The sequence below is a fragment of the Marmota flaviventris genome, unplaced genomic scaffold (assembly GCF_047511675.1).
Source record: "Marmota flaviventris isolate mMarFla1 unplaced genomic scaffold, mMarFla1.hap1 Scaffold_120, whole genome shotgun sequence".
Classification (NCBI taxonomy): Eukaryota; Metazoa; Chordata; class Mammalia; order Rodentia; family Sciuridae; genus Marmota; species Marmota flaviventris.
Window position 1 is genome coordinate 66,623 of NW_027287819.1, and position 13,182 is coordinate 79,804.

The 13,182-nt window shown below is 40.3% G+C and overlaps 1 pseudogene; it reads right to left on the bottom strand.

Annotated features, from left to right (window-relative positions):
- Nucleotides 1–878: 878 nt before the first annotated feature.
- LOC139703742 (transcription factor JunD-like) lies at nt 879–12,924 on the bottom strand (annotated as a pseudogene).
- Between the last annotated feature and the right edge of the window lie 258 nt (nt 12,925–13,182).

The window sequence follows — 13,182 nt, forward strand, 5'->3', positions numbered from 1 at the left end:
TGGAGAGTTAGAGTGTTAAAATATTTTATCTCATTATTTCATATTTCCATGTAGAGACTCTGATAGAAATTATAGCTAAAACTGTTGTATGGATCAAAAATTTAAGATGTGGGCTAAAAAGCTTGAGTAAAGTACCCAAATTGATGTGATGGCTGTGTTATTTAATGCAGTTTTACCAAGTGATCACAAAACATTGGATACACACACACACACACACATACACATTTTCACATACATGTTTAAAGAAAGGAGTCTTGGAGATGTCAGTCTTCTTCTGGGGAAAACAAAAAATGTTCAACAATATTGTTATTTGAGGACTAACATTTGCTAAAGCAGGCTAATGTTAGAGTAGGCATTTCTCCTCTAAAGTATAAAGTCTTGAGTATATTACATTAATTCTCACAAGCCAGGGATTATCACAAGCCTAACAACTAAGAAAAACCCAGGATCAGAGAAATTCTCAGCCCAGTTCTACAAGAAGTTGAAAAAAGAATGAACACCAATTCTTCTAAAATTATTTTATGAAATAGAAAATATTAAAGACCTTCTAACCTCATTCTATGAAACTGATATCAACCTGATGCAAAAACCAGACAAAGACACATCAAGGAAAGAACATTTCAGACCAGTATTCCTGCTGAACAGAGATGTCATAATTCTCAATAAAATTATGGCAAACAGCATACAAAATCATATTAAAAAGATAGTACAACATAATCAGTGGGCTTTGTCCCAGAGATGCAGGGTTGGTTCAATACATAGAAATCAATAAACATATTTTTAATTAAATAGATGTAAAGACAAGAATAAAAAAAATTATCTCAATAAATGCAGAAAAAAAAACATTTGACTAAATACATAGTCAAAATACTAGAAAACTATGTATAATAGAAATATGTCTTAATACTATAAAAGCTATCTATGGTAAACACATGGACAATATTCTCCTCCTCCTCCTCCTCCTCCTCCTCCTCCTCCTCCTCCTCCTCTTCCTTCTCCTCCTCCTCTTCCTTCTTCTTCTTTTTGGAGTAAGGAGACTTTACTGAAAACAGAAAACAGGGAACAAAGGTTTACAAACAGGAATGTGGAATCCTAGCAAAGCAAAAACAAAGAACAAAAAGGGCAGGGAGGAGGGGTGTTGGAAGGACAAAAGTGGGTAGTGAGAGCAAGGAAAAGGCTTAATATTTTTTTTTTCTTTTTCCCATTTCTTTAAAAAAAAAAAAAAACACAAGGAAACACACAGGGACACACAACCATTTGTTCACGAATAGAAACATAAATGGTGCAGAATCTAACACTCTGTTCTTCTCTTTCCCAAAAGCAAAACAGAAAAAGAAAAGGCAGCCTGGAGGCTGTGCCCCATAGAGACCCCTTCCGCAGTGGTGTGTAGGAAGGGGCAACCTGCGGGTTTGTGCAACACCTGGCAGCAGCGCAGGGAAAAGAGGCGGGGAGGGGGGTGGGTGGAGGTCATGGACTCCACCCCCCCTAAAGGAGCAGGGGGTCCAGCTTGTCAAGCCCAGGGCACCCATGGGGATGCCTGGGGACCGGGCCCTCTCCGAGTCCTGGGCACCCTCGGGGAGGTGGTCGCCAGGGTTGCACCCTCCCAAGTCCAGGGCGCTCACGCCATCTCCCTCCCCTTGTGAGCCCGCCCCTCAAGGAGGGGGGCCGCGCATGCACCCAGTGCTTGGGCTCTGTACAAGGGCACCTGATGCTGGGGCAGCAGCTGGCAGCCACTGTTGACATGGCTGAGGACGTTCTGCTTGAGCTGCGCCACCTGCTCAGTCAGCAGGCTCCTGGTGGACGCCAGGTTGTGTTCTGGCTCTTGACCTCTTCACTTTCTCCTCCAGGGAGAGATGCTCCAGTTTGCCCTTGGGGCACTTGGAGGCTGCAATGCGGTTGAGCAGCCGATTGCGCTCAGCCTGGATGTGTTACTATGTGTCCATGTCGATGAGCGATATCCGCAGGCTCTCGCTGAAGCTTGGCAAGTCGGGCACCTTCTGTGGCTCATCCTTGAGCACAGCTAGGCATGGCAGCCCCAGTGCGCGGGGGGGGGGGGCGGGGGGGGCAGCAGTGACGGGGAGAAGGGAACGGAATTGGAGGTGAAGGGGACATTTGCAGCACCCCCGGCCCCACCCCTGTAGCTGCTCAGGTTCCTGAAGACCGATGTCAGCTGGGGGGTGAGGGTATGGCGCCTGATGCCTGACAGAGGGTCCTCTTGCAGAGGCTGCAGCAGCAGCAGCAGCAGCAGCAGTGGGGCTGCACACTCGCCAAGCTGGTGCTGCTTTTCCAAATCCTCCAGGGCCTTGACAAACTCCTCGGTGAACTCCTGCTTCTCGTTGGCCAACATCATGGGGTAGAAGAACTGTGTGCTCCTCGGTGTAGTGGTAACCAGCCCATTGGTCTGGATGATGAGGCACTCGAGCTCAGGAGAGGGGAGCTTCAGCAGCCTCAGGTAGGGCTGGAGAGCAGGCTGTCAGGGGGCACCTGTTGTGTGTGCAGTTTGCAGATGGAGGGGCAGAGTTGGCTCTGCTGGCACCTGTTCCCTCAGGCTCAGCTTCAGGGCATCATTCTTCACCACGCTGCCTGCTGCCCATCTTGGCGCTTCAGGGACAAGTGGGCCAGGGACACAAAGTTGCTGCCACTGCCACTGACGCTATTGCCCAGGCTTCTCAGTGCCTCATCACCATAGAAAAGTGTTTCCACCCTCTGCTGCACAGAAGGCTGGCTCCGCTGGGGGAGGGTGGCCAGGGCCTTTGTCCTGGGGTCTCCCACCCCCTCCCCTGCCCAGTCAGTCCTGGGCCCACCCTGCCAGTGGGCTCTGTGCCTGGCCCTTCTGTGGGGGCTCCTCAGAAACATTATTATTAAGGGAGAAAAAATTAAAGCATTCCCTCTAAAATTGAAATAAAGCAAAAAGATGCCTTTTTTTGCCATTTTATTCAACATCATCCTTGAAGCTCTATCCAAAACAATTAGAAGAAAGAATTAAAGATAATGAATAGAAAAACAGGAAATCAAACTATCACTATTTGCTAATGACATGCTTCTATATTTAGAAAATCCAAAAAATTTCACCTGAAAACTTTCTTGACTAATAAATTTAGTAAAATAGTATAACATGAAATAAACACTCAGAAACCAAATGAATTTTTATAATGAAGTGTTTGAGTCTGTAAACAAGTCTGGATGGCGCCTGGCAAAATGCCAGAGGAAGTGGTTTGTGAAGTAACAAAATAGGGCTCAAGCAGTAGCGCGCTCGCCTGGCATGCGTGCGGCCCGGGTTCGATCCTCAACACCACATACAAACAAAGATGTTGTGTCCGCCAAATACTAAAAAATAAATATTAAAATTCTCTCTCTCTCTCCCTCTCTCTCTCTCTCTCACACTCTCTCTTTAAAAAAAAAGTGAGCCATTAAGTGTGGAGATTCCTTATTGGTTGACTGCTGTATCTAGTTTATGCTAATTAAGATAAGCTGCGTGGAATGTATAAATACTGCTCCTGTCCTACAATAAATGGCTCCCATTCCTGCTGTATCAACGTACACAAGTTCGTCCCCCCCCCCCCCCAGTTTGCTGCAGCCGGACTGTGGCAGATGGTGGCCCGTTAAGGGGAGCCCCGGGACACTCGGGGGTAAGTGACGAGGAAAAAAGCTGCCCGTCCATACATAGGACGGGAGCAAATCTGCTCGTCCCTAGGCAGATAGGGCAAGAGGAAAAATGGCCATTTGGAGAAAATGGAGAAGATTGATACAGTATGTTTTTGTCTTGTTTTGTCTCAGTGTATTGTATTGTCTTTGTGATGAAAATATGGAAGTGGTGTTAAGTAAATTACTAAGGGAAGAAGGCACCCCAGTGGAACCAAGAGCAGTTAGGGCATGTTGATGGAACTCAAGTCAGAAAGAAGAAAGTTCAGAGGAGGAAGGATTATCAGGAAAAAAGTTGCAGCAAAAGGCTACTACTAAACGCCACTGCGAGAACCCAAATCCAAACCTGACCTGGAAGCAGTTTGAGACTGGGACTCTCCCCAGGGCCATCTGGGGCTGCCTGGGACAGTACAGCTGGCAGAAGATGCTACCGGCATCCCTGAAGTTTGATCATTTCCAAGGCCAGTAACTACAATGGTTCTCCCACACCTGGAGGCTGATGAGTAATGAGTACTATTAAGGCTTATTTCAAATGTAAAAAACCTTGAGATAATGTACTAAATTATTCAGAAGGTTGTTTTCTTAGTGGAATGCTACAAGATTTTCTTTAGCATCATTGCTGGAGTTCCTGCCTTCATCCCAGTGCCGGTGAAAACGAGGGTGGAAGAATTTCCAGTGTTGCTGAAAACCGGACGAAACTTCGGCTGAGAAATGGACGGACGAGACTTCGGATCAAGCTAGTTGCCTGCAGAACTTACCTGGACTGTGATTTAAGCTAGCTGCCTGCAGAACTTACCTGGACTGTGATTTACCTGGACTGTGAGTTAATCTATTGAGACACTGCTTTACCTGGACTGAGACAACAAACTGTAATCTACAACAAATTGTATCTTTACAAGTTGTGTCATTGCTGGTATAATTTTTCCAAGGGCTTCTTGCATGGAGCCATCAAGTGGCTTGGTATTGTGGCATTTTGTATCCTCCCTTTCTGTTTATAGCAGGTTATTTATGGTGTTTGTGTAAAAACCACTATGGTCATTATTTAAATTAAACAAAAGGGGGAAATGTTAGAGTCTGTAAACAAGTCAGGATGGCGCCTGGCATTTTGCCAGAGAAATGTTAGAGTCTGTAAACAAGTCTGGATGGCGCCTGGCAAAATGCCAGAGGGAGTGGTTTGTGAAGTAACAAAAGCGAGACATTAAGTGTGGAGATTCCTTATTGGTTGACTGCTGTATCTAGTTTATGCTAATTAAGATAAGCTGTGTGGAATGTATAAATACCGCTCCTGTCCTACAGTAAAAAGCTCCCATTCCTGCTGTATCAATGTACACAAGTTTTTCGTCACCCCCCCCCCCCCCCCCAGTTTGCTGGAGCCGGACTGCAGCAATGAAGCAATGAATCCAATGTAAAAACAAATTAGGAAAACCACCCCATTAACAATAGCCTCAAAAAGAAAAAGAAAGAATAAAATAAAATACGTGGGAATCAAACTAAAAAAGAGGTAAAATACCTCTACAATGAATACCACAGAACACTAAAGATAGAAATTGAAGATCTGAGAAAATGTAAAGATGTTACATACTCTTGGATAGGCAGAATGATCATAGTCAAAATGGTGATACTAACAAAATAGTTATAGAGATTCAATGCAATTCCTTTTAATCTCCCAATGACATTCTTCATAAAACTATAAAAAGCAATCATGAAATTCATTTGAAAAAATAGGAGAGCCACAATAGCCAAAGCAATTCTCAACAAAAGGAGTGAATCAGTAGGCATCACAATACTAGACCTTAAACTATACTACAGAGACATAGTAAAAAAAGAAAAAAAAAAGTCCTAAAAGACATATAGACCAATCCATACTAGACAAAGGTGAAAAAAAAGCATAAATTGGAGAAAAGAAAGCCTCTTCAACAATTGGTGCTGGGAAAACTGGAAATCCATATGTAGAAAGATGAAATTAAACTTCTATATCTCACTGGGCTCAAAAATCAACTCAAAGTAGATAAAAGATTTAGACATGAGAATGGAGACCCTAACAAAAAAAAAAAAATTGTCCACATCTTCATCCTGTTAGCTTAGGACCTGACTTCTTGAACAAGACTCCTAAAACACAAACAGTAAAATTAGGAATCAATAAATGGGATGGATTCAAACTAAGAAGCTTATTCTCTGCAAAGGAATCAATCTATAATATGAAGAGAGAGCCTACAGAATGGGAGAATAAATCCTTAGCACAAACACATCAAATAGAGCAGAAATCTCCAAGACATATAAAGAACTCAACAAACTTATTGACAAAAAAAGAGACATAACCCATCAACAAATGGATGAAGGAACTGAAAAGACACTTCACAGAAGAAGAAATACAATTGATCAACAAACACATAAAAAAGACCATCATCTTTAGCAATTAGAAAGATGCAAATCAAAGCTATTTCAATATTTTATTTCACTGCAGTCATAATGGCAATTATCAAGAATACAAGCAATAATATTGTTCATGAGAATGTGGGAGGCAAAGGTACACTCATACATTGCTTGTGCCACATCAATGTACAATAGGTCAATTCACAATAGCTAAGCTACGGAACCAACCTAGGTATCCTTCAACATATGAATGAATAAATAAAATGATATATATATAAAACATTTATATATAATATAAATAATAAAACATTTATATATAATATAAATAATATAACATTTATATATAATATAAATAATATAACATTTATATATAATATAAATATTATATATATATATATATATATGTGTGTGGCTGTATGTTTGTGTGTTTGTGTATGTGTGTGTGTGTGTGTGTGTATGGAATATTACTCAACCCTAGAAATAATAAAATTATGCCACTTGCTGGAATATGTAACTTGAGAATACCATGCTAAGCTAAATAAACCAATAGCAAAATTTCAAAGGCTTAATATTTTATCTGATGTGCAGATGCTAATTCACAATGGAAGGCACTAGGGAAGAATAAATACACTTTGATTTATAGAGAGGTTAGTAAGGGAGGGAAAGAGGTATGCGGTTTTGAAGGATCATGAAATGGATCAGATATTATTACCCTGTATGCTTATACAATTACATGACTGGTGCAATTCTGCATCATGTACAAAAAGAAAAATGTGAAGTTATACTCCATTTATGTATGCTGTGTCAATGCATTATACTGTTATGTATAGCTAATTTTAACAAATGCCAAAAAGATAGAATCAAATAAATTACAAAATACAAGAATTAAAACACTGTTTTACTGAAATAGAAAGCAACATATAGACCAATGCACAGAAAAGAGAACAAGGATAAGCCCAGACATTCACTGCACAATCATCTTTGAGAATGGAGCCAATAATACAGAATGAATAAAGGATAGTTAGTCTCTTTAACAGATGGTGCTGAGGACACTCAATATCTGCACAGGGGAGAAAGAAAACAAAAAGTTATGTTACATCATATCAAACATCAACTCAAAGAGTAGAAAATGTAACAGTGAGAGGTGAACCTGTATAATTCCTGGAAGAGAGTACTGGGGGTCCCATTTACCAATCTCTTCCCATCCTACTAAGGTGACAAATATGATCACTACACAGTGTTATATGTATTAAAATATCATGCTATATAACACAAGCAGATGAAGTTGCTATTTTTTAATCTAAAATAGAAAAAAAGAAAGAAGAGCATAAGTTTGTGAGCAAAATATACAAAGAAAACACAGAAGAAACACGTTACAAGATTGCTCTAGGTAATGGTCCTTTGGCTATGACAATAAAAGGACAGGGAAGAGAACCATGAACAGAGAAGTATAATTCCATTAAACCAAAAGCTTCTGCACAGCACAGTAAAGCATGAACAGCAAAGAGATTCAACTGTTGGAATGAGAGAAATGACTGACACATCACCTGAGAAGAGTATAAAATCTGAAACACAAAATATCCCTATGAAAAACCATTAAGTGAGCTGGGTACAGTGGGACATACCTTGAATATCAGTGATTTGAGAAGCTGACGTGGGAGGAACACAAGTTAAAAACCAGCCTCATCACGTTAGCCAGGCCCTAAGCAACTGAGTGAGACCCTGACTCTAAATTAAAATAAATAAATAAATAAAACTCTGGGGAAGTGACTCAGTAATTAAGTGTTGTGGGTTCAATCTCTAGTTGCAATAGATAAATATAAACAGAGAGTAGCATGCTGTTTGCAAAGAAATGTGGTTAGGGTAAAATGTGGTACTGCTCTTCGATGGATATAAAATTTTAATTGCATAAGATAAACAACTTCTAGATATTTGCAGCATAATTCTGTAGTTACACTTTACAATAGTATAATGTTCACTTACATGTTTTCAGAGTACATATATCCTACTTAGTGTTCTTACTATTGTGCAAGGGAGGAAGGGAGGATACAAGGGACTGAGGGAGGGAAAGATGATGAAGAGAGTGTCGAAGCCAGAAGGCAGGGAAAGGAGGACTAGCCCCATGATGCTCTTCCTACACAGTCAGGATTCCTGCTCAAAGTGGACCTGTTCTTAATTGAATATTCGCTGTTGCTATCATAATTTTTATTGATTTTATCTTACTACTTATTTTTCAAAAGTAAATTCCAAGAAGGCAATGGACCACAGGTATAAACACAGCACATAAATGTAACCTGCAGGTATAGTGCTTTTGGACACCTCATAAACATTGAGTTTTCATTCCCATTATCACAAATTCCAGTGCGCCTCAGAAATATGGGAGCTAAGAGAGAGTTGGGTACAAAGTGACCATGTCCTATCCACAAGTATAAAAAAAAGGGAGCATGATGAAACCCAGGTAGGACACACATTAATGTCGAACCAGAATTAGATTCAAATATAGAAAGAAGACAGCTTTGTCACTCAAGGTATTTCACTGTGTTAACCCAACTTTCCAGCTGAGGATGTGAAGGGATAGGGAAAGCAGGGTAATCCACAGTCATTTTTCTCCCAGCTCTTTCAAACTCATTAACAAACCAGCTGGAGAAATTGTTCACAGTTATCAAGGTGTAATAAATGCAATTGCACTGGTTCTGTGTAACATATTCACTGCTTTGGTATTAATGAACACAACATGGATGTGTAAGCTCTCCAATGTGAATTTCTCATAAGTTTGCATTTAGAATTGATATGGCATACAAAAAGATGAATGTTAGAAGTCTTGCTAATAATTTAAAATTCTGTAGTAAGAAGGACAATTAAAAGACAAATTGTACAATGACATATGAAGAGATCACAGAAGAAAGAAATAGATTTCTGTGGCATGATGTCAATGGTAGAGGTCACCTGCTTTTAGACAGGGAGTCTAAGTTTTCATTTTGCATTGGTCCTGACAAATTACACAAGTTGCCCTAAAAATACCAGTAAAAAGGTGTATATTTCCCTGGAGAAAGTGGTGATTCTAGCATCATGAAAGATAATTTTTTAAAAAAATGAGCCTTAACATATGAAGGAGGAAGAGAATTAAGAGTAGGAGGAGAGTCTCTCAAGGTTTCACACATGTGAATTCCTGATAAATGACATAAGAACTAAAGTAAAAATCCTGAAAGAGTGAAAGCTGGAAAATATGAGCAATAAAATAAAAAAACTTTAATATTAAATTATAAGTGAAAGCAACAAATAAATGTACATTTACTGAGAAATATTGACTACATTGATAAAAATGATGGGAAAAAAATCTTTCATATACAAGAGTTCAAAACAATACAGGAGAATAGCATCCCATCCTGCATGTGGAGCTTAGTATCTTTGTCATTTTATGGGTGGGCAGATTCAGTGACTTGATTGCAACAAATAGTGAAAGAATAAGGAAAATATTACAGTCCCAAAGGATGAACTTGGCACAAACTACCTTGACAGTGGATGGACTGTAGCACTTCAAATATTTCAGTGTCCATCAGATAACCTCATCATGCTGTGACAACAAGGCACTTCAAATCAAAGAAATCATACGATTTCTTCCAAAATTATTTAATCCGTTATCTTTATAGGTGACTAACAATGACCATTTTCACAAGCAGGAAACAAACCATAAGGATACTCTCTTCCTCAGTGTTGAGTGCCTACCTTTCAGTGATCAAATAGAATAATTAGTTTTAATTTGTTTTTAATTAACAAATATTTACTGCACATGTTAATGGAGTTGAGCATAATATTTCCAAATGCATGGTACACAGTGATCATATCTAATTATCTATCTTCTACTTTCATTGATTGCCCTGCCCCAGCACACTTTGTACTCTCCAGAAATTACTATTGGGCTTCCATATTACTTCTAAAAAATCAACTCTAAGGTGTAGGTGATAAACATGGTAATAGAAAAAAGATTTCTGCAGTCACAAACAAACATTTGCAGGAATGAACTCTCCCCACATCTCTGAGAACATAAATGTTAACACCTGGTTGAGTCTCCCTTTATCTCATTGTAAACAACCAGAAAAATGACCTCCAGCTATTGCCTTCACTATGCTGACCTTATTTTTTCCATAAATCTTCAATTTGGCTTCAATTCCCACCACCTGAGGACAGAGATTCCACTGAGATTATCAGAAACCCCTATGGCACCAAAACTCAAAGTCCCTCCTTTGTCACCCTGTGGCTCACTTTTTAGTGTTTTTTAGAACAAGAGGTTCTGCCTTTCTTTTTAAAATCACCTCTTCCAGAAATTCATGTCATTACATTTTCCTGGTTTTCTATCTCCTTAACTGAATGCCCACACTCTGTCTTCTTCATATTATTTCCTTCTCCGTGGCTAAATATAAGTGTGTTCCCAGCTCAGAGAAATGCTCCCTGTACTTATATAACTTCACCCAAACCTGAGTCATGCTCAGTCTCATTGCAGTATTTTTCACATTCCCCTGCCTTCCAAATATTCATTTGCTTCCTAGTCCTCTCCTCTCACCTTATGTGGATATCAAGGAGAAATCACAAACATCAACACAAAAGCCTTCTTCAAGACTAACACACTTTTTTCCTGCCTCATGTGGGTTTTCTGCTCCATACAGGAATGCTTTTGCCAAAAAGCTGTGAATATTCACTTAAGCCTACAGATGCCCAATGAACAACTACAAGTGAGATAACACTTGGCATCTCTGAGATATATTTATTCTATTTAATGGCTTTTAATAATCACAGCATAGAAAATAGAAAGAAATACCTGCAATATTAGTAAGGACACCTGAAACATTCCAGGCACAACAGGTGTAGAAAGAGGCCATGATTGAATTGAAATCCTTATCCCACTTCTGAATAAATTTTGAAAAAAATATATGTGTGTGTGTGTATATATATATATATATATATATATATATATATATATATATATATATATATATATATATATATATTCTCACACACACATACACACACATATACACTGGGTAGTTAGTGTAATACTCCCTTTCATAGCTGGATGATTAATTTCATACATACAATTAATGAAGATTTGTACATAAAAAATAAAAAGCTGCTTGTAAAGCAAGTACTGAAGAGTTTTCTAAAGTATTTCTTAACCAAGCCAGCCAATAAGGAGGCAGATACTCTGGTGGAAGATAGAAAAAATGTCAAAAGTACAGTTCTGATACCATCTAGTGTCTAATTAGGACTTAGCACTTCTAACAATGGGAAAGTACCCACATTAAGCAGAACAGTAAGTACAAGTAGGGATGAGACAGGGATTCTTGAAACCTAAAAGAGGGGTGAGGAGATGCAACTGGAGAAGCAAGCAAGGAAGGGATCTTTAAGGAGACCTTTATCTCACAGCTAGGAAAGGATTGGGGCAGCTAAATGATATGGAGAAGGGTGTGTTTTAGAATAATTGAGAAGGTAAAACATTGCCATGGATGGTAACATTAGATCAGATGCCTAAAGGGGGTCAGTACTTCATGTCTCTTTAGTGCCTGAATTCTTGGGTCAGTCCAGGGCAATGGTAGCCCCCACGAAAATAAGAGCAGAGATTCCTTGCTGTTTTGTTCATGTCTGTGTCCTCTCTGCCTAGGACAGAGCCTGGTACTATAGTTTTTTTTTTGTTTTTTTTTTTTGTTTGTTTGTTTTTATGCAAGGAGTTATGTTTCCACATATAAAATTAATGAAGGCTATGGTTTTGCCTAGAGGTAGAGTGTTCTTCTATTATGCATGAGGTATTGGGTTCAAGCCTCACCATAACATAAAAATAAAATAAATGTATTGTGTCTACCTACAACAAAAAATGAATGTTTTAAAAAAATACTAAATGATAATACTGTCAAAATAGGTCCCCTGCCCCATCCATTGCAAATTGCCTTTTAGAGAATCATGAAGCTGGAACTTGGCCTTACACCAGCCTGAGAGTCAGATGTCACTTTGTGTCCCACTTTACAGACTTAGGGAGTGTCCCAAAGTAGCACCTGGAAAGAGCCAAGGCCTCTTCCCACATCAATGCTTTTTTTATTGCCCAGGTGCTATGAAACCCCTGCCTGTGAGTGAGTAAGTGAAGGGGACTGTGCAATCCAGATCAGACTCCAGCAAGTGATGGCTGCATCACAGGCTTACCCTCTCTGGACTTCAGGGTCTCAATATGTAAACAGCAGGCACCAAGAGAAGTCTCTGTGAACACACAGGAAAAAAAATTATTGTTCCCCAAAAACAAAGTGTCTCAGGCGATATCCCAAGGACCCCTTCAAGAAACCCCATGGGACCCAACCAACCTGAAAATATAGAAAGTGCACAGCATCCAATGAGTGGGAGGAAGAAAGAAAGGCTGTGCCATGGCATCTTCAGCCTCCCTCCATTGCCTCAGTGGGTAAGAGGGGAAACTGAGGCCCCCAATGGAGCAGACATTGAGGTCACATTACTATCTCAGAGGCCAAAGACCCTGCTTCCCCTCTGGGTCCACAGTGAATCCTGACAGAATTACCGGATGGATGCCTCTCCTGACTCCATTTGCCTCCTGTGGATGCACCCACCATGCCCTCTGCTCCTGCATTACTGTGCCTCCTGGTTCCTAGGCTGTGTTCAACTAAGGGGTCCTGGGTGGGGTGCTGCCTCCCACGTGCTTCCCCTGTCTTCTCCCCGCCCACTGTTCTTAGGAGTTGGGCTCCATTCACTCAGCCTGACTCTGCCTCACCAGCTCTGCCCACAAGGTCCTCTCCACTTTTTTCATTAGGCGCCACCCAGCATCTGGCCTCTTACCTGCATTGTTCTGAGAGCCACACCCACTCCACCAATTTGATCCTCTGCATTCTGTCCACATGACTCATCCTCCAATGACATATTTAACACTCTGGGATTGCAGGTTTTTCCCTCTAGCCCTGGAACCTTTGCAGTCTGGCTTGGCCCAATTCCACCACCATCCACTAGCATACAAAATGGCTCTGCTCTTCTTCATTAGCCATGGTTTTCCATCAAGTTCACTCCTACACCAGCCTCACTGTCACCTGGCCTCTCCACTGCTCCTTGAAAACTCCATCTGAAATGAATGAAAGAGATCTTGCTGAGATATCCATGGTTGTGACACCACTGAGTCTAAGG